Source organism: Rattus norvegicus, chromosome 12 (assembly GCF_036323735.1).
Source record: "Rattus norvegicus strain BN/NHsdMcwi chromosome 12, GRCr8, whole genome shotgun sequence".
NCBI classification, from domain to species: domain Eukaryota; kingdom Metazoa; phylum Chordata; class Mammalia; order Rodentia; family Muridae; genus Rattus; species Rattus norvegicus.
This window is the reverse complement of record NC_086030.1, coordinates 2,389,072-2,412,356: the sequence shown is the minus strand read 5'-3', so window position 1 is coordinate 2,412,356 and position 23,285 is coordinate 2,389,072. Positions and strand designations below refer to the sequence as shown.

Genomic DNA, 23,285 nt, shown 5'->3' with positions numbered 1-23,285 from the left:
AGTAAATTGACCACCACCCAGGTGTGGTCCAGGTGTGTCAGTTCCACATGCATCAGCCGGGCTCAGCAGAGGTCATGCAGTGGAGACACCGGGTGTTACTACTTGGTCTTTTCTTCCCGTGCCGTAAATACACGGGAGAGGCCTTGAAAGACCCCAGCTTAGCAGCAGTAATGCCATTTTGCAAGGCTGTACTTAAGATGACTGGTTCAGAGAAAGGTTAGAACACTGAGTACAGAGCGGTTGCCAAGCAGGATGTGTTTGGTTGAAGGCCTGGCAACAGGACGACTGCGGTTGAGCACCTGACAATGAGAAAAGCCCCGGGAGAGGTCCCACACCCTGGTGGGGGGGCCGAGTCAGCCGTTATGTTTCAGGAAGGTAGCTAAGAAACTTGCCCCAGGGCTGAACCCTTGCCACATTAGAATCCACCAATTATATCCCTGTAACCATGCATCTGCTTCTGTATGCTTGCTTCTGCTCCCCAAAATCCTATAAAAAGCCCATCCTTGGTTCCGTGGGGCGCGCCAGTCCCCCGAGTGACTGAAGCGCCCTCAGGTGCCTGTGCCTGTGTATCCCGACAATAAACCAAATCCTCTTGCTGATTGCATCCTGTGGTGTCTCGGTCTGGTCATTAGAGTTGGAGGGTCTCCATCCCGAGGGAAAGTTCTCCCTGAGAGCTTTTCATTTGGTGCGTTGGCCAGGAAAGGAGATCCTCCACCCAGGGACCACCGACCACCCACTGGGAGGTAAGCCGGCCGGCGTCTGTCTGATTCTGTCTCGTTCTGCCTTATTCTGACTTTTCTGTGAGCGCTCAGCCAGGTTGTTTGGAATTTGGGCGGGACGAAGAAGGAGCTGACGAGCTCGGACTTCTCGCCCCGCAGCCCTGGAAGACGTTCCAAGGGTGTTAGGGGCCCGACTTTTCGGGGCCCAATCTGGGACTCTGGTTAGAGGAGGAGGATCCGCACTTACGGCACCTCTGTCTGTATTTTTGGCTTTCAGAGGGCCCCGGACCTTTGCCACCTCCATCTGACTTTTTGCTTTCAGTTTGGTACCAAAGCCGTGCAGCACGCCTGTCTGTTGTTTGTTTGACTGTTGGTGTTGTTTGTTTTCTCTGTGTCCTAATCTTCCTTAGAACTAACATGGGACAGTCTCTACCTTTGTGAAATCAGAGCCTTCTAAGAAACCTGTCCTCCCGGCAGACCCAAACTCCCCTCTCATAGATCTTCTCTCTGACAGGCCCGGCTGAAACGGAGGAGGCAGAGCCGCCGGCGGGCCACAGTCTGATAAGGGTTTCTCCCCTGTCGCAGGGAGATTGCGCAATAAGCGCTAGGTGATGCCAGATTCAACCTCCCAGACTTTCCCACTTAGACAGGGAACCGGTGGCCAGACCCAATACTGGCCGTTTTCAGCAGCTGACATTTACAATTGGAAACAACACAACCCTTCTTTCTCCAAAGATCCGGTGGCACTCACCGACCTAATAGAATCTGTTTTACTTACCCACCAGCCTACTTGGGATGACTGCCAACAGCTCTTACAGGCCCTCTTAACCTCAGAAGAAAAACAAAGAGTGTTCCTAGAGGCCAGAAAGCATGTTCTGGGAGATGATGGGCGTCCCACCCAGCTGCCTGAGGAAATTGATGCTACATTCCCACTTAAGAGACCAAACTGGGATTTTAATACAGCTGAAGGTAAGGGACACCTACGCCTTTATCGCCAGTTGCTTCTAGCGGGTCTCCGAGGGGCTATACGACGCCCTACTAATTTGGCTCAGGTAAAACAGGTATTACAGGAAGACTAAGTTACAGAGGTTAAAAAATTTACAGGGCTATACATTACAGGATTTACTTAAAGAAGCTGAAAGAAAAAGAAGATAGAGTTCGCAGAGAGAGGGAAGAGAGAGAATTGAGTCGAATCTTGGCCGCCGTAGTTCAGGGCCAAGAAAGGAAGGGAGATAGGGGGGAGCTCGAAAGGGGCTGAAGCTGGATAAAGATCAATGTGCCTATTGCAAAGAGAACGGGCACTGGGCCAGAGAGTGCCCCAAGAAGCCTGGCGGACCCCGAAAGCCTCGACCACGAACCTCCCTCTTGGCTCTAGATAAAGATTAGGGAGGTCAGGGCCAGGAGCACCCCCCTGAGCCCAGGGTAACGCTTAAAGTTGGGGGGCAGCCAGTTACTTTCCTGGTAGACACAGGATCCCAGCATTCAGTCCTCACCCAAGCTTCAGGACAACTCAGCGACCGGACGGCCTGGGTACAAGGAGCTACTGGTGAGAAACAATACCGATGGACTACGGACCGCCGGGTTCAGCTGGCTAACGGTAAGGTGACCCATTCCTTCTTACATGTTCCGAACTGCCCGTACCCTCTGCTGGGCCATGACCTGCTCACCAAACTAAAAGCACAAATTCATTTTGAGGAAGGAGGGGCCCAAATAACTGGACCCCACAGAACTCCCCTTCAAGTTCTAACCCTACAATTAGAGGATGAATATAGACTATATGAACCGGGACAGGACAAGCCACAATCCCTAGAAATAGACACTTGGGTCACGAATTTTCCACTGGCTTGGGCAGAGACTGGTGGGATGGGGTTGGCGCTCCAACAGCCCCCCTTAATTCCAGTCTCCATAAAACAATACCCCCTGTCACATGAAGCTTATCAAGGTATAAGGCCTCACATTACGAGGCTTCTGGATCAAGGCATCCTAGTTCCCTGCCGGTCGCCTTGGAATACGCCTCTTCTGCCTGTTAAGAAACCCGGCACTGGAGATTATAGGCCAGTACAAGACTTGAGAGAGGTCAACAAGAGGGTAGAAGATATTCATCCGACTGTTCCAAACCCTTACAATTTGCTCAGTAACTGTTCATCGATGAGAAACAGGGGTATGCTAAAAGGGTCCTAACACAAAGGTTGGGACCCTGGAAACGCCCTGTGGCCTACCTGTCTAAGAAATTAGACCCTGTGGCCTCCGGCTGGCCACCGTGCCTAAAGATGGTGGCTGCTATTGCTGTCCTGATCAAGGACACTAGAAAATTGACTTTGGGACAGCCACTCACCATCCTAACATCCCACGCAGTGGAGGCCTTGGTAAAGCAGCCCCCAGACCGCTGGCTCTCTAATTCTCGCATGACCCACTACCAAGCCTTGTTACTGGATGCAGAACGGGTTCAGTTTGGGCCCGTAGTCGCCCTCAATCCTGCCACCTTGCTTCCTCTACCAGAGGAGGCAGAACAGCATGACTGCCTACAAATCCTCGCAGAAGTACATGGAACCAGGCCGGACCTATCGGACCAGCCTCTTCAGAATGCTGACCACACATGGTACACGGATGGCAACAGCTTCTTGGCAGAGGGAGAGCAAAAGGCTGGAGCTGCGGTCACTACGGAGGACAAAGTGATTTGGGCGAAAGCCCTGCCTGCTGGTACCTCCGCACAACGGGTTGAACTCATCGCCTTGACTCAGGCGCTCAAGACGGCAAAAGGTAAGAGGCTAAATATATATACAGACAGCCCTTATGCCTTTGCCATGGCACACATCCACGGGGAGATCTACCGGAGGCGGGGGCTGCTCACATCTGAGGATAAAGATATTAAAAATAAGGCTGAAATTCTGGCCCTCTTAGAAGCCCTATTCTTGCCCAAAAGACTGAGTATTATGCATTGTCCAGGACACCAGAAAGGGCATAACCCAGAGGCACGAGGAAACCGGCTGGCCGATGCCACGGCGCGAGAAGCGGCCATGAGCAAACAAATCTTGCCCTTAAATAGCCCAGACCAACCCACGCCCCCACCAGTGGGACAAACCAGTTGGGTTTATGCCCATGAGGACATAGAGCTCCTAAAAAAAAAAATGGGGGCCATCTACCACCCTCAACTAAAACAGTGGGTCTACAAAGAAAAGACAGTTATGCCAATAAAAATGACTTTTGAATTGATCTCCTTTCTACATAAATTAACCCATTTGGGGTTTAAGAAGATGAAAACCTTACTAGATCGAGAAGAGATAAATCTGTGTTTTTTAAATCGGGACAAAGAGATACAAAAGGTGACTGAGAGTTGCAAAGCGTGCGCTCAGGTTAACCCGAGAAGGACCATGATTGGACAAGGAGTTCGTCCTAGGGGACACCGTCCCGACATCCATTGAGAAATTGATTTTACTGAAATTAAACCAGGTATATATGGATACAAGTATCTCCTAGTGTTTGTAGACACCTTCTCAGGATGGGTCGAAGCCTTCCCCACAAAGCACGAGACTGCAAAAATGGTCACCAAGAAGCTCCTCGAGGAAATCTTTCTCAGGTATGGCATGCCTCAAGCGTTGGGGTCGGACAACGGGCCCGCTTTCGTCTCCCAAGTAAGTCAGTTGGTGGCCAAATTGCTGGGGATTGATTGGAAATTACATTGTGCCTATAGACCCCAGAGTTCAGGTCAGGTAGAACGCATGAATAAAACAATTAAGGAGACTTTATCCAAACTTACGCTTGCAACTGGCTCAAAGGATTGGGTGGCCCTCCTTCCCCTAGTTCTATATCGGGCCCGGAATACCCCGGGCCCCCATGGTCTAACTCCTTTTGAAATAATGTATGGAGCACCACCCCCATTTGTCCATTTCTTTGATTCAAACATTGCTGATTTTGCTGACAGCCCTTCTCTGAGGGCCCATTTACAGGCCCTACAGATTGTGCAGAGAGACGTCTGGAGACCTTTGGCCGCTGCTTACCAGGACAAGCTTGAGCATCCGGTGGTGCCACACCCGTTCCAGATTGGAGACACCGTGTGGGTGCACAGACACCAGACCCTCTACAACACCACTCAGAAGATTCCCATCGGGAACTACTTCCTGCAAGCCCCAAAAGGCACATACTGGGCCTACAATACCGGACTAACACCCTGCATCTCAGCCACAGTCCTCAACCAATCCTCTGACTATTGTGTATTAATAGAAATTTGGCCCAAAGTCACCTACCATGAATCCGAGTATATATACTCATTTTTCGAGAGACAGACTCGTTTCCGACAAGAGCCTGCCACCCTGACTTTAGCTTTACTCCTAGGAGGAATCACCTTGGGGGAAGTGGCCGCGGGTATAGGGACCAGGAACACTGCACTCATTGAAACTGGCCATTTCCGTCAGTTACAAGCAGCCATGAATGCAGATCTTAAAGCTATAGAAGAGTCTGTGAGTACATTAGAAAAGTCCTTAACATCGTTGTCTGAAGTGGTCCTCCAAAATAGACGAGGGCTAGATATGTTGTTCCTCCGCGAGGGTAGATTATGTGCTGCTCTAAAAGAAGAGTGCTGTTTCTATACAGACCATACTAAAATAGTAAGAGATAATATGGCTAAGCTTCGAGAACGCCTGGCCCAAAGACAAAAACTGTTTGATTCCCAACAGGGATGGTTCGAGGGGTGGTTTAACCGATCCCCTTGGTTTCCTACCCTCCTGTCTACCCTGATGGGACCCCTACTTATTCTTCTCCTAATTCTTCTTTTTGGACCCTGCATCCTTAATAGGCTGGTACAGTTCATGAGGGATAGACTTTCAATCATTCAGACCCTCGTACTGACGCAGCAATACCATAGGCTGAGACAACAAGAGACAGAAATTTCTTGACCAAGTCGAGTGAAAGATTTCACTCAAAGTTAACAAAAAAAAATGAGGGAATGAAAGACCCCAGCTTAGCAGCAGTAACGCCATTTTGCAAGGCTGTACTTAAGATGACTGGTTCAGAGAAAGGTTAGAACACTGAGTACACAGCGGTTGCCAAGCAGGATGTGTTTGGTTGAAGGCCTGGCAACAGGACGACTGCGGTTGAGCACCTGACAATGAGAAAAGCCCCGGGAGAGGTCCCACACCCTGGTGGGGGGGCCGAGTCAGCCGTTATGTTTCAGGAAGGTAGCTAAGAAACTTGCCCCTGGGCTGAACCCTTGCCACATTAGAATCCACCAATTATATCCCTGTAACCATGCATCTGCTTCTGTATGCTTGCTTCTGCTCCCCAAAATCCTATAAAAAGCCCATCCTTGGTTCCGTGGGGCGCGCCAGTCCCCCGAGTGACTGAAGCGCCCTCAGGTGCCTGTGCCTGTGTATCCCGACAATAAACCAAATCCTCTTGCTGATTGTATCCTGTGGTGTCTCGGTCTGGTCATTAGAGTTAGAGGGTCTCCATCCCGAGGGAAAGTTCTCCCTGAGAGCTTTTCAGCCTCTGTCCAACAATCCCATGACTTCTTAACTGTGGCCATGCAGTTACAAAGCGGCCAGACCCAAATCCAATATGGCACTACATGTTCCCACACCTCGGTACATTTTGCTCTCTTTTACAAACCCATATTTGTAATCTCCCATGTATCTTACTTTCTTCTGAGCATGTCTCTTTCTCTTAAGCTTCATGATTATGTCTAAAATAAAAATTATCTTTAATAAAAGGCTCCAACTCTTCTGATAAACTGTTTAATCCCAAAATTCTTTTCAATATTGAAGCTGGGAATCCTGGATTGTCCTTAGTCAAAGTTCCTAAAATTCCCAGGGAACTCATCAAGTTGCCAAGGTCAGCAGAATGGAGTTGTGTCTCTTTTCCCTCAATGCTGAGGTGTGCTGGCATTTGAGAAGCGGCTTTCGTTGAGAAGTTAGTTCCCTTAGTATACCTGAGGAAAAGGACCAACCTCATCCTGTCAGACACAGGGACACAGAGGAGAAAACTACTTACTAAATTTGATACAATCCTTCCTAAATTCCCCATTGGATCCCACTTATTCCTTTATCATCTGATGTAAGCTGACCTCATGCCTGTCCACTCTTTATCAAAATGGTATCTACAAAACAATACAAGCAAAAAAAAAAAAAAAAAAAAAAGCAACAACAACACATTTGCTGGGGCCTCCTGCATTAGCCCTTATTCAAGAAAATTCCTCCACAGACTTCTGTATAGCCACGTTTAAGGGGAGAATTTTTCAACAGAAGTTCCTTCTTACCTGTTGATCCTGGTTTTTGCCAAGGTGACCAAAAAGAAAAAATAAATCTAACCGGACAATCTGTAAGCAGCTGCATCAAGGGAGGGGTTCCTGGAATGTATAAGTACATCAATTCATCGAAGGGATAGTTATCTCTTGTATCCTTTTAAGGTCTTTAGATGACTTATGTTTCAAGGTTATAGTTTTCTAAGTTTGTTTTCTGTCCATTTGATTGACAAATCCATCTGAATTAATTTGATGGGAGGAGCCTATGCTATGTATCTATATTATAGGCCTTGAATAATTCAGACTGTCATGTTTCCACTCAGAGACAGAAATATAATTCATATCTTATTCTTTTGACCAAAAACCATGTAAGGGACTGGAGCGATAGCTTGGTGATTAAGAGGCCCAGTTGCTCATCCACAGCACCCAAGTTCAAGTCTCAGCACCCACTTCATGACTCATAACCATTTGCAGGGTATAAAAACACCTAAATGAAATGTAAAAAACAATGTTATTGATCTTGGTGACACACATACCTTAATCTCAGCATTTGGAAGGCAGAAGCCCAAAGATCTCTGTGAGATTTAGGTCAGCCTAGTCTACAGAGTGAGTCCCTGGATAGCCAGGGCTGCACAGTAAAACCTTGTTCCAAATATATACCTTTAAAAAGCAATGATATTGAAGCTGTAGTAAAAAAAAAAAAAGTGTCCAACTTCTCCAACAAGGATAAGATGGGACAGATGCACTGCTGAATTATACCAGATATTTTAAGACTTTACACGTGTGTGTGTGTGTGTGTGTGTGAGTGTGTGTGTGTGTGTGTGTGTGTGTGTGATGTACTTGTTATGGAGAGAGTCAATTTATACCATCGGGAGAGTGAGGTCAAGTGTGTGGGTGTGTGTAGAGTAACGTTTTGTAATTTGTGGATTGCAACCACTTTGTAAGGTTATAGTTAGGGGTCACCAAAGCACAAGGACTCTATTAAAGGGCTACAGCTTTAGGAAGAGTGAGAAGCACTGATATACAGGCTAGAGATCAATATTAAAGGACTTTTTTTATTGTTAAAAAAGATTCTTTTGAATAGCCAGAGGAATCCTGATCAAAACCACAAATGCTCCCAGTATCACATTACCTAATTTCAAAATTAGACTGAGTCAGGATAATAAAAGGCAGGATTTTATTTAAACGCATGCATTATGTGTCAATGGAATAGAAGAGAGGACTGAGAAATAACTCATGTAGTTACAGCCATCTGATCCTTACTTAATAAAGGTGTGTTGGAGAACAGGTATTCTTAAACAGGTGATGTCAGGCAAATTGAGTAGCTACACATTGAAGAGTAACACTAGATCCCCGTCTCTCCTGCTCTATGCAAATCAACTCAAAATGGATCAAACTGAGTAACTTAAGACCCCAAAGTATTCTGGAGAGGATATCTTTGCTCAATCATTCATGTAACCCAGATTAATCTCCATCCTATAAAGAAGTAAAGTAGGGAAAGACAGTGTGGCACATTCCAATCCTAACCAGTGCCTGCATAAACAGGCAAACTCTGTGAAGTCTAGGCCATCCTCTTTACATAGCTTGTTTTAGACCATCTAGGGCTTTACAGTAAGATCTTATCTAAAAACAAAACCAAAATAAAACAATGATAGCTAATAAACAATATAATTAGATGGGCAAATGATCTGAATAAAAATTTCTGTCTCTCTATCAGTTTCTGTTTCTCTGTGTCTTTGTGACTCTGTCTCTCATATGTGTGCATGTGTGTGTTTCTGTGTGTGTGTGTGTTTCTGTGTGTGTGTGTGTGTGTGTGTGTGTGATTGTGTGTGTGTGTGTGCGTGTGTGAGGGTGTGTGTATGAATCGGGCCTGCAGCCAGAACTGGATGCTGGGTAAATATTCTACCACTAAGCCACAATTCCAGCCTTAAACTCCTAAACAGATGTACAGAAAACCAATAAATATGATTTTAGCCACCAAGGGAATACAAACAGAAACTCCACTGAAATTCCATGTCGCCTCATGCAAAAGGATGACTCTGTATGTAAAGAAACTTAGATCCTGGCCTGTTGACCCAGGTTCAATTCTTCGAACCAATGTAAAGGTGGAAGAAGGAACCGATTCCATAAAGACTCTCTCCAACCCTCAGCTCTGCCCTGTGGTACACATATCCCCTGACATATATATCAGTCACACATCCAAATAGTATTTGTGGTTTTAGTTTTTAATACAGAAATAAATGACTATAGGTTTACATAGCTGGTAGGAATGTGAATTATCATAATGGCTGTAGAGACTAATATGGAGGCTACTGAAGGAATTAAAAACAAAACCACTATCATAATCCATATATACCACTTCTGGTGGATACTCAAGGAAAAATATGGGGTCATCCTCAGAGTTTATCAGCACATGAACCGATGAAAAATTATTTTTTTTTTGCAGAAATGCCTGATGTCTAGAGTGTGCCTGTGACTGAGCCTCCAGCTTATGTGGGACTTTGTCCGGGATCCAGACTTCCAATTCCTACAGGACCAGAGAGTACCTTGCAACCACATTTCCAGACCAGGTCAGTACAGGGCCTGAGGTTTGGTTCCAGTTTGCTCAGGTTTCCCTCGAAATACTGCAATTTTGCTTCCAGTGGTATCTGACATCAATATGGGTATGAAATCCTGAAGTCTGAGGTGCCAAAGGTTACTGTCAGGCCTCAAGTCTTCCTTTCTATGTTTCTAGAGGTTACTTTGGGCCTGTAGCTCTGTGTTTAGTCACCTGATTGTAGACAGGCTATCTGGTCTGCAATTGGGTATCCAGTCTCCAACAGGTTTGTAGAATCTGGGGGTGACCAAACTTTTGACTCCATCTGGTCACCTTGGTGCTTAAGGTGTTGCCCCATGCTTGATCCTGTTGGCACATAGCGAGTACTAGATTGCCTAAGTCACTCATCTGAAATCAAAGTCAAATTCCCCCAGTCATCATAGCTGGACTGCATGCAGATCTAAGTTACAGAAACCAAAGTATCCAATACATAAATAATTGAAATGTCCAAGAAAGAATTTACAGCCTTACTATTCAAAAGAATTGATGATCATAGGAGTCAAATACATTCATGAATTAAGGAAATATATCTAAAACCTTGTCCAGATAGCCTCAAAAGTAAACGTAATAGTTAACAGAACAGTAGTAGAATTTCAAAATATAGAGGAAAAACTTTGGAAGGAGATTGAATCTTTGAAAACTAAACTAATAAAAATATTTGAAGAGGATGGTCAAACTGGTAGAAACCACAACAAAGACTGTCATTAAGAGATAAGATTACTGGATTCAGTCCCCACCTCCAAAATAAAAGAAAGGAAAAGAAAAAAAAAAGAGATAAGATCATGCACAAGAACAAATCTCAGGCATAGAGGACAAGAGGGAAAATAAGAAGCATAAACAATATTCCAAAGATCCTGGGACACATTAAAGAGTCCAAACCTAAGAATTCATGGGGTATAGCAGGGAACAGCCGAAGTAACATTGATTGGATGAGACAGACTTATATTTCAGTGAAATTCTAGCAGAAATCATCACAAATTTATAGAAATAATTAAGCTTGCAAGTATAACATCCATGTAGAAATCCAAACAGACAGAACCAGAGAAGAAATTCTCTGTGACATACAATCAGGATGTCAAAAATACAAAATAAATAAATAATTCTAGCCAGGCAGTGATGGTGTATGCCTTGTGTTTAATCCTACCATTTGTGGGACAGAGGCAGGCAGATCCCTATGAGTTCAAGGCCATACTGGTCAAAAGATCGAGTTCCAGGAAAACTAGAGCTCCACAGTAAAACCCTGTCTTAAAAAAGAAAGGAAGGAAGGAAGGAAGGGAGAAAAGAGAAGGAAAGAAAACTAAAAGAAATAATCCTAAAAGCAGCATACAAGAAAACAACAGCTAACAAAGAACTGAACCTTGAAGCTGTGTTATGCTCTGGGAGCTAGAGATCTGAGATTAATGTCCTAACTTCCATCTCATCTCCAGCCAGGAGTGGGTGGGAGCAAAGTCCTTCACTTCAAAGCTCAAGCTTGCTCCTCTGGTTAGGCAGCTGCCTTGTTCCTGAGATTCATGCTAGGGGCTTCTGTATTTAATATTCCTGTAACTCTCCCTCCTTGGTATTTCTGCAGCTGGGTTTGAATACGCAAAGGCCGTCAAACCTTGTATTCCTCTTGAAGTATTCCTGGATTAGAAGTTAACTCAGAGCACACCAAGCAATTAGTAGTAATCAGCTGAGCTATTTACAGGTATACATGTAGAGTCTTTCCTGAATTATGAAGTGCATATGGGCTCTCAAATGTTGAATAGAGAAGTGGCCATCTGTCTATCCACCCTGTCTTCCCCATTGGTTATCAGGATCATATGCAATCTGAGTGCCCTGGCTTCTTAGATGTTTTCCTGACTCTAGAGTCTCCATTGTCTGGTGTTATTCCCATATGCTGGGAAGAACTCAACTGTGTTCTGAAGGATACACAGGGTTTGTGGAAGGAGATGAATATGAATGAGCCTTCTAGATATAGAACAAGGGGGCACCTGGGAAGAAGCAGATCTGGCTGAAGAAAAGTGTTCTTCAGGCATCCGTCATGTCAGTGACATAAGGTGGTGGAAATTAAGAAGGTAGCCTGAGCAAGGTTTCCCTGTAGAGACAGTGGGTTATCTAGAAGACAGCTAGAATTTTTAACCCAGAGGCCAGGGAGTTGTTCTAAGTATATCCTCTCCAAACTCACTCTATGGTGCCTGCATTAGGTTTAAAATGGACCTAACTCATCCACTAGACAGCAACAATGATGCATATAAAAGGCCTAGTCTACTTGAGTTCTGAAACTCAAAACGAGCCAACACAATTCCAGATCCAACCCAGGTCACCTAAAAGCAATTTTAAAAAGGAATGAATGCTGCCATTTATCAAGAGCTTAAAAGCAGGACAATTCCACTTATTACCCCTAGAAATTAATTTTTTGGGTTCGATGGCAACTCTCTATGTAACTGACGAGACCAGCGGCAACTACACTGCCTCAACACAGAGACCGGATCAGACAAGTCACAAGCAGCGGAGGGTCAAAGAAGGATACGTGCTCCAAGAATCCCAGCCTATGAAAACAAGTATGTGAAGTTTTTCAAGAATAAACCAGAACTTCCCCCAGGGCAGTGCCCTGACGCCACCACACAGGTCACCCCATCCAGACCTGACAGTGGTGAAGCAGGCCTCTCCAAGACAGACAAATGCAACCTGAAGGAGAAGAGGAGCCAGCCACAGGAGAAAGATGCAGAGGCCTTGAGCAGGACCCTTGATAAGGTGTCTGTGGGACACTCAGCCCAGACACCCAGTGCTCACCATGGCCCCCAAGCCACATCTCTAGCTGCCTTCCATGCACCCGATTCTGCTGCTACCACAGAGAAAGCCAAGAAGATCAAGCACCTAAGGAAGAATCTGATAGGTGGAGGAGCTGCAGTAGCACTTCCAGGCCGGGAAGTTCAGCAGAGAACAGCTGAAGAAGCTGACATGGCACAGGGTTCTGGAGGAGGAGCTGGAGGACTTGGAGTTGGGCCTCTGAGGCTTCAGGAATAGTGGAGTGGACTGAAGAACAAACCATGGGGTGCTCTGGGGTCCAGGGAGCATGGGCCACAACAGTCAGGAGGGGCACTCCCATACTGGCTCACTTTCCCCTCCTGTGGCCTGACTCTGTCCGCTAGAGGCTACGATCTCTCTTCTTCATCCCTTCTCCTTCTCAGCTCCCATTTTTGAACTTTTCCCTTCTATCCCATTGTTCACAATCTCAGTGATGACCCCAGATACCTCTGCTGCTGATATAGGTGTCTTGTTGAAAAGGAACCCTGAGAGGGTGGGAGTCTGTCAGGGATCTGAGACTGAGGGTACAAGGAGTACCCAAGATTTGGAGTCTTAGTTCCTGTTCAGTGTTTATGAATAACTTCTGTGGCCACCAAAACCACCACCATCTCCACCAACTCCTCCTCCTCCTCCTCCTCCTCCTCCTCCTCCTCCTCCTCCTCCTTCTCCTCTTCTTTCTCCTCCTCCTCCTTTTCATCTTTTATTTAAGAATGTAAGAATAAATTCAAGTAGATGACAAAAAAAAGTTCACTTACTGTTTGTAGCAAACCTATGTCCTGTTGAGATATAGTGGTTTCCATACATTTATTTATTCGCTTGTATTTGTTTGTTTCTTTGTTATTATGTCCACAGGTGTTTTGCTTGCATGTATATCTGTGCACTAGTGTGTGTGCCTGGTGTGTAGAAAGATCAGAAGAGGGCATAAGATCCCTGGGACTAGAGTTATGGAGTGTTGAGAGCTGCCATGTGGGTACTAGGGATCCAAACCAGGTCTTCTGAAAGAGCAGCCACTGTGCTTAACTGCTGATTCATTTCTCCAGCTCATTTCCATATTTCAAATACAGAAAAGAGGAACTCTTTTGATTAACCATCCAGGTAGACAAGGCCAAACAACGACCACACCCAGATTCCTTTTTCCAGTGTATAGGCTCTGAACTTTTGTTTTGTTTTGTTTTGTTCTGTCTCCAATGACATGTGAAGGGACAGCCTGTATCTCTTAAGCTGAGAAGGGCCTGAATACATAGCCCTATTTTTATTGAAGCAGGGAATTTTGGGCGCTCCTACCCTAGAAATCTGTCAATCTGAGCTTCTTCAAGATCTGATCAACTTGTGAGGAATTAACGCAGCACCATTGGTCACAAATTCATTTTTTCAGTATTTTTTTCATTTATTGAATATTTTTACTTACATTTCAAGTGTTATTTCCTGTCCTGGTTCCTGGACATAAGCCCTCTATCCCATCCCCCTTCTTCTATAATGGCGTTCTCCACCCAATCCCCCCCCCCCAATACACCTACACTGGGGGATCCAGCCTTGGCAGGACCAAGGGCCTCTCCTTCCATTGGTGCCCAACAAGGCCATCCTTTGGTACATATGCAGCTGGAGCCATGGATCAGTCCATGTATAGTCCTTGGGTAATGGTTTAGTCCCTGGGAGCTCTAGTTGGTTGGCATTGTTATTCTTATGGGGTTGCAAACCCCTTCAGCTCTTCCAATACTTTCACTATTTCCTCCAATGGGAAGGCCAGTCTCAGTTCAATGTTTGCTGCTAGCATTCACCTCTCAAGAGGCAGGACCACCGAAATGCAGATGCTTCATTCCTTGTTAAAAGGGAGAACAAATATATTCATAGGTGGGGATATGGAAGCAAAAGGTTGGAATAGACACTGAACAAATGATCATTCAGAGACTGCCCCACATGGGTATATAGGTGTGTGTGTGTGTGTGTGTGTGTGTGTGTGTGTGTGTGTGTACACACACACACACACACACACACACACATATATATATATATATATACATATATACATATATATATATATACACACATATATATTGCAACCAAAAGTAGATAAGATTGATGAAGCTAAGGAGTGCATGAAGACAGGAGCCTGCTATAGCGATCTACTGGGAGGCACAGATGAACCATGTCAATTATAGAGGTGAATGCTAGACACACAGACACACACACACAAACACACACATACACACATACACACAAACTCACACAAACGAACACACACTCATACAAACACATAAACACACACATACATATATACACATAAACACACACACATACTCACACACATACCCACACACCCTCTCAGACACCAACACAAACACACATGCACACTCACACAGACAGAGACACACATATACACTGACACACACACACATACACAAACACTCACTCACACACTCATACACTCATTCACACACAGACACACAGACACACACACACACATACACACATACACATGCACAGACACTCTCACACATACAAACACACACACACTCACACATACACACACAGACATAGACACACAAACACACACACTCGCATACATCCACAAAAACACACACACACACAAACTCACACACTCACTCACACACACATAGACACACACACAAACGAACACACACACATACACACACATAAACACACACACATACACACATACATATACACATGTAAACACACACACATACTCACACACAAACACTCTCTCACACACCCACACATGAACCCTTACACACAGATTCACACACACACATATACTGACACACTCGCACACAAATACAAACACACACACGCATACACACACACCCCCTCACACACAAAGGAAACTAAGTTTTTATCCAGCAGGTTTCCTGTTCAGTGAGGAATTAGTGGGAGCTATGATGTGTACAAGTCTCTTAGACTCCAGCAGGCTGTGCTGTCCTGGCCTGTACTTATTTCCACTTCAGAAAATCTTTCTAAGCAGATACTTGCTGGTCCTACCTGAGTTACAAACTTTGCACAGATAACCTAAACAACACAACACCAAATTCCCCAGAGAGAGGATTTGAAGAAAAGCCTTCAGTAAGCTTTATGTTGACTCATCATAGGCCCCTCACTAAAACTACCCTGCTGCCTTCATAGAAGACCTTGGAAGCATCAGAGGAAGACAGTGACTCAATGCCAGTTTTCAGGAACTTTTCGTAACATTATAGTTCACGTGATATTAAAACAACCTCAATATCAGTCAGAAGGAGAATAATGAAATAAACGACAGTGACTTTTCTGAACTACAACTTTCTGTAGAGGACTGAGAGGGAATCTATCCTGAAAGAATGCCAGGCCAACGATATAGTCAGGAAAACAATGTCAGCAGAGGGATGAACTATAAGATTCCATGTAAGATCATGGTGAAGCCAATAAGACAAACCAGGATCTTCAAGGGGGATACCTCTACTCAGGTAAAGTGAAGAAATCTAAGCCTTATTTTTAAAATAGTTGAATGGCTAAAGAATGTGTTGAGACAAATAAGAGAGGGGACTCTACCTGGAACTGGACAAGTAATGCAAAGACTGCTGGCCAGCACAAAATAGGAAGCTGAAGGTTTGCTGAGAGACCTAGGCTAAAAGGTCTAAGTTAGAGAATGACTGGACAAAATCAGATGTCATTATCTGGCGTCCCCAAATACCCACAAATTATAGGTCACCACAGCAATGTACACACACACAAATACACACACACACACACACACACACACACACACACACACACACACCAAAAATCAGAAGTTGGCAGAAAACAATGAAGTTTGCATCATGCTGGAGGAACAACATAAAATAGACTACTCAAAGCAGGTATTTTAAGAATATCTACTCAGCTCTTTTACCCTAGAGGAATAAAAGGGCCTAGATAGCACTCTTCTTGATGAGAATGGGGGTATATATGGATAACTTTGTTCTTGAAGTCTCAAATCTTTCATGCCAATTCTCTGCGTTTGAGAACCCCTTTCCACATCCCTGCTCTTCCAACCAGCTTCAGAGTATAAGGACAAGATATGAACTCTCTAGCAACACCCAAACAAAACAGGACTGACATGCTGCTACTCAGGCACTGTCTGGTACCCAAGATTTAGGAAGCATGAAGAGATGGTCTTGATATACAGGGAAAACGGGGGAGAAAGTACAAATCCACCAAAAGAGGACAATGAGAACCATTTCTTTAGCATTTCCACCAGGCTCTCCTCCTCGCAAACTACTATCTTCCTGGAATCTCACAGGATCCCTGTAAAGAAAATGAGCTCCAGGCTTTTGCTTCATCCCTCAAAGCCCTGTGCAAGTCTAAAGAGGGGCTCCCACATAGCACCCTCCACACATAATGGCATGTAGTGCTGTGATGTGTGATCAACCTATCTCCCTTAATAAATTGCAGATTTTCAAAGAGCAGGAGCATTTGCTTTCCAAACATGAAGTTTCTTGAAAAAGGGCTATCTCCACAGAAAGCCTTGTAAATGATTACATAAATGAACACTTGGATGGGACACAGGTCAGTACATGTAACAGTAATGGACAGTTACATTGGTTTGTCTATGTTTATGATAAGACATGAGGACAACCTGTCCCTGAGGCCTAACCCTACCTGCTGTTGCTTGGCTCTGGGGACACAGATGTAATTGCTGGCCTCCTCACTGAACTTCTTTGCTTTCTCATAGGATGCTGGCAGTTTAGTCTGCTCCACCAGCAGTTGTCTGTTCTCATTCAGCAAAATCCTTATATTGTTCTTCAATTGAGTCCATTCACGCAGGAGCTGGAAGTGCGTGTTGCTGAACCACAAACAATAAATGTCAAATTCCAGGCAGCTTCTATTTGCCTGTCACTCCTGCAAGTACAATCATCCCTTCAGGCGCCCTCATCTACAGACATCAACAGGCTAGAGCCACAGTATACAAGTTAGCACCAATTAGAGGAGCCAAATCCAGAGGCCACATTCACTGTGAATCAAAGTACTCCTGAAAATCCTGATACTAAGATGTTTTATATACATCAAGGTAGAAGAATTGGACCATATGGGTGCTCATATGTCCATAGTATGCTAAAACCATCTGCAAGTAGAGGGCAAATCCCCTCTGATGGATGATAGAAGACCCAATAGCTATACAATCTTTGCATGTGTATCTCATGGACCACAGAGAACCTGTCAGTGTCCTAGAAGTTCAGAGTTGATTGATATTCCCATCATGGTGCAAATCTTTTCTATGTAGAGGAGCGAACGTTAATGGGGAAAAAAAACAATTGGAGGGTCTTCTAAACTCTTCACATGTAGGACCACTGAGTCCTAAAGTTACAAATCCAAGACCCTGTGCCAGGAGGCAGGCTTTCCTGTTAAGAGTCAGACACTATAGAGCCAGAGCCCTGATTTTGTTCAAAGTCATATAGGACAGAAGCACTCCCTGCCTAGTGCTGGGTTCTCATCTCTCTCAGGGACTCACCGGTAGGAACTATTCACTTGTATGAGCTCCTTGTACCTCTCCATGGCATAACTTATTGAGTTGGTTCACCATTTGCATAGCCATCATTCTCATCTCATGTTCAGATTGAAGTATTAGCAATTCGAGATCCAGCCTGTCTTAGGGCATGGCCCAAGGAACAAATAACTGTTTGAATTCATGATTTCAGAATTAGTTGAAATGTAAATAAGAAATATCCATTAAAAAATTCAAATTCAAGAGTGGGGAGGGAAGAATGTGGCAAACACAAAGACCAGAGTAAAACCACAACAGTGAGACAACAACAACAATTATTTCAAGGAAATATTTCTACGTGAATCAGCAAACATTTCTTTTGAAATAAGGACTCTTTAAAAGGCTGTGGAGATATGGTTCTGCAAAGACTCCTCTGTACTAGAGTGGGTGGAGCCTGTAAAATGCCTGTTTAGGAATAACAAATGTCCAGAATTTATTACCACAATCACCATTTCTAGGTCACAATAAACGGTCCCTGATAGCTAAAAAAAAAAGTAAAGTCAAAAAATAAATGAAGTTCAAATCAGGCAAAAAAAGATTACCTGAAATCAGACTATTGACTTGATTACTTAAAACCAATTTATGGCACATACTTGCTCCTTTGAACTGTGTCCTATTTGTGCTGATTAAACTTATTATCCTGAGCACAGGACAACAGAGCCAGGTTACCAGGTCCAAGGAGCTGACTGTCAAGAGTTGGCCAGGTAAGCATGAAGGCATTGACTAATTCTGTAAGAAGTTTCCTCCTGTCTGAGCCACAGCCTTGGGTCCAACAGATAGTTATGATGACATTTCTTTTGTTTTGAAAGCAGGGATTCTCAAACCTTGCTTCCTATTGTTACATGAATTCCCAGAGGGCATAACTACTTAGACAGGGAAGAGGATTTGTAACCCCTCCTTCCCTCAGGAGAGTCCTATCTACCACCAAAGTAAATAGAAGGTGCAAAGAGTTCTGTTGGTCCATGTGGGCTTCCACGCTATCATGACCTGCAAACTGTCCATCAGACAGATCCTCAGATCCCATCAAAGGTCCCAGTCTCCAGGTCCTGAGCAAAACACCCAGAAATATGTTCATATAAATACATACCAACCCATATACAAACACAATTAGAATGCCAACTACTTCCATGGAGATGCCATAGAATCAGTGTATAGTGAACAAAATCAGAGTAAATGAGTGATGGCATGCAGGAATTTCATTCCCTCACTTAGATGCATCAAGTCTAACCAGGTCCTTCCAGCTATTGAGAGAACCTATGCTAATCCAAGGAGCTCAGGGTCAAGTAAAAAGGAGGTTGACCCTAAACACACAGCACCTAGCTTATCTCACAAGCCAATGCCTGCCAGGGCTCCTCAAAATCCAGGATGAGAGGTGAAACTCTCTCGTGATATGAGGAAATCTTGGGTTAGCAGAGACAGAGCACAAGACAGCGAACAGGTTACTGGGCATAATGACTACCTGCAGTCCCAATCATCATAGATATAAAGGTCCAGGATTTGATAAAGTTCATGCCTCTCGAATTTACACTTCTGGATTTCAAATTTGAGTTCCTACAGTTCCTTTAGATGCTTCTCTTGCTTACTGATGACATTTGGGGATGATGCCCTCCTACCAAAACCTGTAGATAGATAAACCCAAGTGAATTTGCATATTTGATGGCCCATGGGAGGAAAAGAGCATTCTGAATCCCAAAAGGAGGTTGAGGAAGAGGAAATGGTAGAGACTAGGTGAATGCCTGAAACAGCAAAAAGCTTTCTTCGAGCTGGATTCCTTTTTTTTTTAAGATTTATTTATTTATTTTGTATATGAGTACACTGTTGCTGTCTTCAGACACACCAGAAGAAGGCATCAGATCCCTTTACAGATGGTTGTGAGTCACCATGTGGTTGCTGGGATTTGAATTCAGGACCTCTGGAAGAGCAGTTGGTGCTCTTAACCACAGAGCCATCTCTCCAGCCCTCGAGCTGGATTCTTAAGCTACGTCCCTCTTTCCAACCTCTAATGCCATACATGTGCCAAGCTCACTATTATAGAATCCCTCGCCCTGAAACGTATAACCTGACTCAGACATAAACATGTGGGACATTGTTATCTCATATCAGATGTGGTGCAGGTAAATCCTGGAGTTCATAATGTTTAGCACCATCAAGCTCTAGTCATATGTGTTCCAGCCCAAAGTGTCTAAGACCTAAACTCATGACTAGGGGTGCATCTTTCCTTGTTCTTGTCATCAGAGACTTATGTAACCTACAGTAATCTAGAGGATGAAGTGCTTTAACTCCCAACCATGGATGGTCACATTGTTAATCTCACAGTGCCTTCCTCTGGCATTCATTGACACAATTAAAAAGCTTCTAGAAAAGAAACTGAAGGCTTACCAATTTCTGACTTTCTCTCAAATTAATAATCAGGAACTCCTGACTCTTGGTTTGCCTTTGAGAAATCCTAAGGCTCATGCTTGTAAGGCCTAGTCTTAGAAGGCACATCTCAAACCTACCTCCTCAAGGAAGTTCCCCAACTTTGCCCAGGACTCACCAAGCCTTCCCCAGAATGATTTCATCCTTCCTGTTTTACTAGACAGGAGGTCAGCTTCCTTCTGCCTTGGTGTGGTCTCTCCTTGATCTCCACTCTCCTTCCAAAATAGCCTGAGCAGCTGGCAAAACATGCCTGTTTGTGAACCCAAAGGGAACTGAAGGAATTTCCCAAAGGCAGTTGGTGTCACCACAACACAATCACAGAAGATTCTAGGGATCTCTTAGATACAATAGATTGTCCAATGAAGGGCTTACTGATGATGTCACTGGGAAGTTCTATGGCCTACCTGCTAACTAGCTTTCCCCAAATTGATCAATTTCTGTGGGGGCCCTTTCCTGCAGTCTCTAATGTGTCACCAGAAATACCGTTTGGCAACAACTATTCCAAAGCTAGATATTTCTCTCTCTTTCAAAAGTCATCAATGCTTTTGCTGGGGAGAATGGCTTACATCCCTGAATTGGATAAGAGATTTTTCTTAGCACCCAAATCTCTAGGGACCATGGATGAGGGAGATTTTTCTACCACCTTAGACAATGGATGTGATATACATTTCTATTCCCAAGGGTTTCCCTTTTTCTGGAGGCCAATATCTTTCTTCTATACTTTGATTGTGTAAAACCTGGAAATATTTGCTTACTGTGCAGTCCTTGACACCTTGACATTGTTTCATTTAGACATCCATGTATTCCACAAAATCAATGGTCTATAATCCTATTTTTTTGTAATAAAACTCCCTTTTCTTGGGAATATAGGGATCAACTACAGGGCATATATAAAATTATAAATTTCTGTGCCTTTTATTTACTAAGTTGGACATCCTCACTTTTTGAAACACAACAAGACAATTAAATTGGACATCAGTGAGCAAACGTCAACCTGGACCTTGTGTTACTACATTGTAACGACATAGCCATCACTTCTCCAATACCATTCTTTCTGAATTTCCAAGTCCTACCATAAGGATATTGGGGGCTGCACTGTGATCTTTTACTCATATCACACATAAAAATCAGGAGGATGGGCACAGAATGGAAATGCCTAAGGTCAGGTTAAACCTCAATTTTAATGGGTCCATAAGTTCAGGAGGGAGTCCATTTGGCATTGTCATATATGGATTCTGTGTTCTTATCCTAGGTGTTGTAATGCCACCTGAATGTGTGCTATAATGCCACCTAACCTCACTAATGTCAGAGTGAAGCTCATGTATGACTTTTGTGGGAAGAGCAATGCCTTTTACTACCATCTCCATTTGTACAACATCACTATGCAAAGCTAAAAACAGAGGGGTGGAGATTGTGGAGTCCTTAGAAGTTGAGGGTCTTTTCTTTTGATTAAGGCACATATTTTTCCTATGTAATTTTTCCCTTGCTTTTTCACTAGTGATGGTGACATCTTTCCTGGCCTGAGATATACTGGGGTCCAATTTTTGGATTACCAGAGCTTCTATTTTAGATATGACAGGCCCACCAAGGATCCTACTGCATACAGAAGGTATGAATAAGTCCCAGTTGCTAGAGTAAGTTCAAAGTCTGTGACAACAAAGACCTGATTGAGAAAACAAGCTGTTCATCAAGATCATAGTTGTATGATAGTAAAAAAATGTGAATAAGGCATCAGGTGAAAAGATCAATTAGGAGGTCATAGGCCTAGAAGGGGTAGCCTTTGCTCTCAGCGGAGCTGCCATTCTTTCACCCATTCCTTGACCCCTGCCACAAGACCAGAGATTTCCCCAAACAACTGGCTGGCCTTACTCAAAGACCTGGCAGGGCTTCTCCCTGTAGAATAGGAACTGCAGAGTCCTTGAGGATCCACCAAGAGGTCTCCTCCACACAAGTTCCTTGTTGTCAAAGGAAAATATTCCTGTAGAATCCTGCCATGGCAGTAGGAATTTCAACTAGGCTGCTCTTAGGTCCAGCTCACTGGATGCAGGCCTGAGGCCCAGAGTTATCTGGGGAAAGAAGCAGCACACACTACCTCACAGCTCTCTCTTTGTTGGATGCAACTGCTAGAACTGTAATAGGATTTTTGTTTCTTCGTTTGTTTAATAGAAATACCTACAAAGCTGGTTAAAGTTGCAACATGCCTTTAATACCAGCGTGCAGAATTTTTTTAAATCACTGTTTTATGTCTGGATATTGTTTTTACTCCCCTCAGCAAATATCTCTGTGCTTAGAATGTTAAGCACATGCTCTGGAGAGACCTATTATTCAAGTTAGGCAAAGCTTTTGTTCTTCCCAACCAGTCCACAGATGATGCCATTACTTACTTTCAAATAAGAAAACAATAATAGAGAGGTGAGTTAATCTGTAAGCTATCACAGAAGAAACACATCATGACTGTGGAATGGCACCCCAATCTTTTGCATTTTCTAAGTTCTTTTATTTCTTCTTTTTGTTTTTGACATTTTTATTGGATTTTTTTGGGTATATTTCATTTTTTTTTTTCAATCCTCACAGGTATCCTTTATTCCTCTCCTCCCATTTACAAGTAGGAATTTCACCTGTAATTGTTAGTCCAGATAGTTCGGTCTCTGGCTTAGATGTCCCCTTGGCCTGTTGCCTTAGCATAAGCTGTGTTAGAGGCAGGCTCAATGGTTCAGGACTGAACAAATAATAAATTCCACTACATCTGGATTCCTAGCCTTACAGTCAGAAAGGGACTATATTTCTATTCACTATGGAAAAAAAAAACAAAAAAACAAAAAGCAGACCCAGTTCATTAACAAGTAAAAAAAATTTCTCAAGTATATTAAAGGGTTTACCATGGTCATACAGTTTTTCAAATACCTGGCATTCATCGTTTTTCAAATCCAAAAATTTCTTTCTTGTTCACATTTTCTTTTTTTGATTATTTCTTAGTTTTTTTTTAAATTTGATTTTTAATTGATATATTTC

General features: G+C 43.8%; 1 long non-coding RNA gene and 2 pseudogenes across 1 annotated transcript; 2 read left to right on the top strand and 1 right to left on the bottom strand.

Moving 5' to 3' along the window:
* LOC134481224 (uncharacterized) overlaps positions 1 to 23,277 on the bottom strand; it is a 46,992-nt pseudogene extending 23,715 nt beyond the window's left edge.
* Positions 992 to 21,884, top strand: LOC134481244 (uncharacterized). The gene is made up of 3 exons (XR_010056675.1): positions 992 to 1,688; positions 9,401 to 9,524; positions 21,772 to 21,884. It is a non-coding gene; the product is annotated as an uncharacterized LOC134481244 (long non-coding RNA).
* On the top strand, positions 11,958 to 12,661 carry LOC134481230 (partner of Y14 and mago-like; annotated as a pseudogene).
* Positions 23,278 to 23,285: the final 8 nt, after the last annotated feature.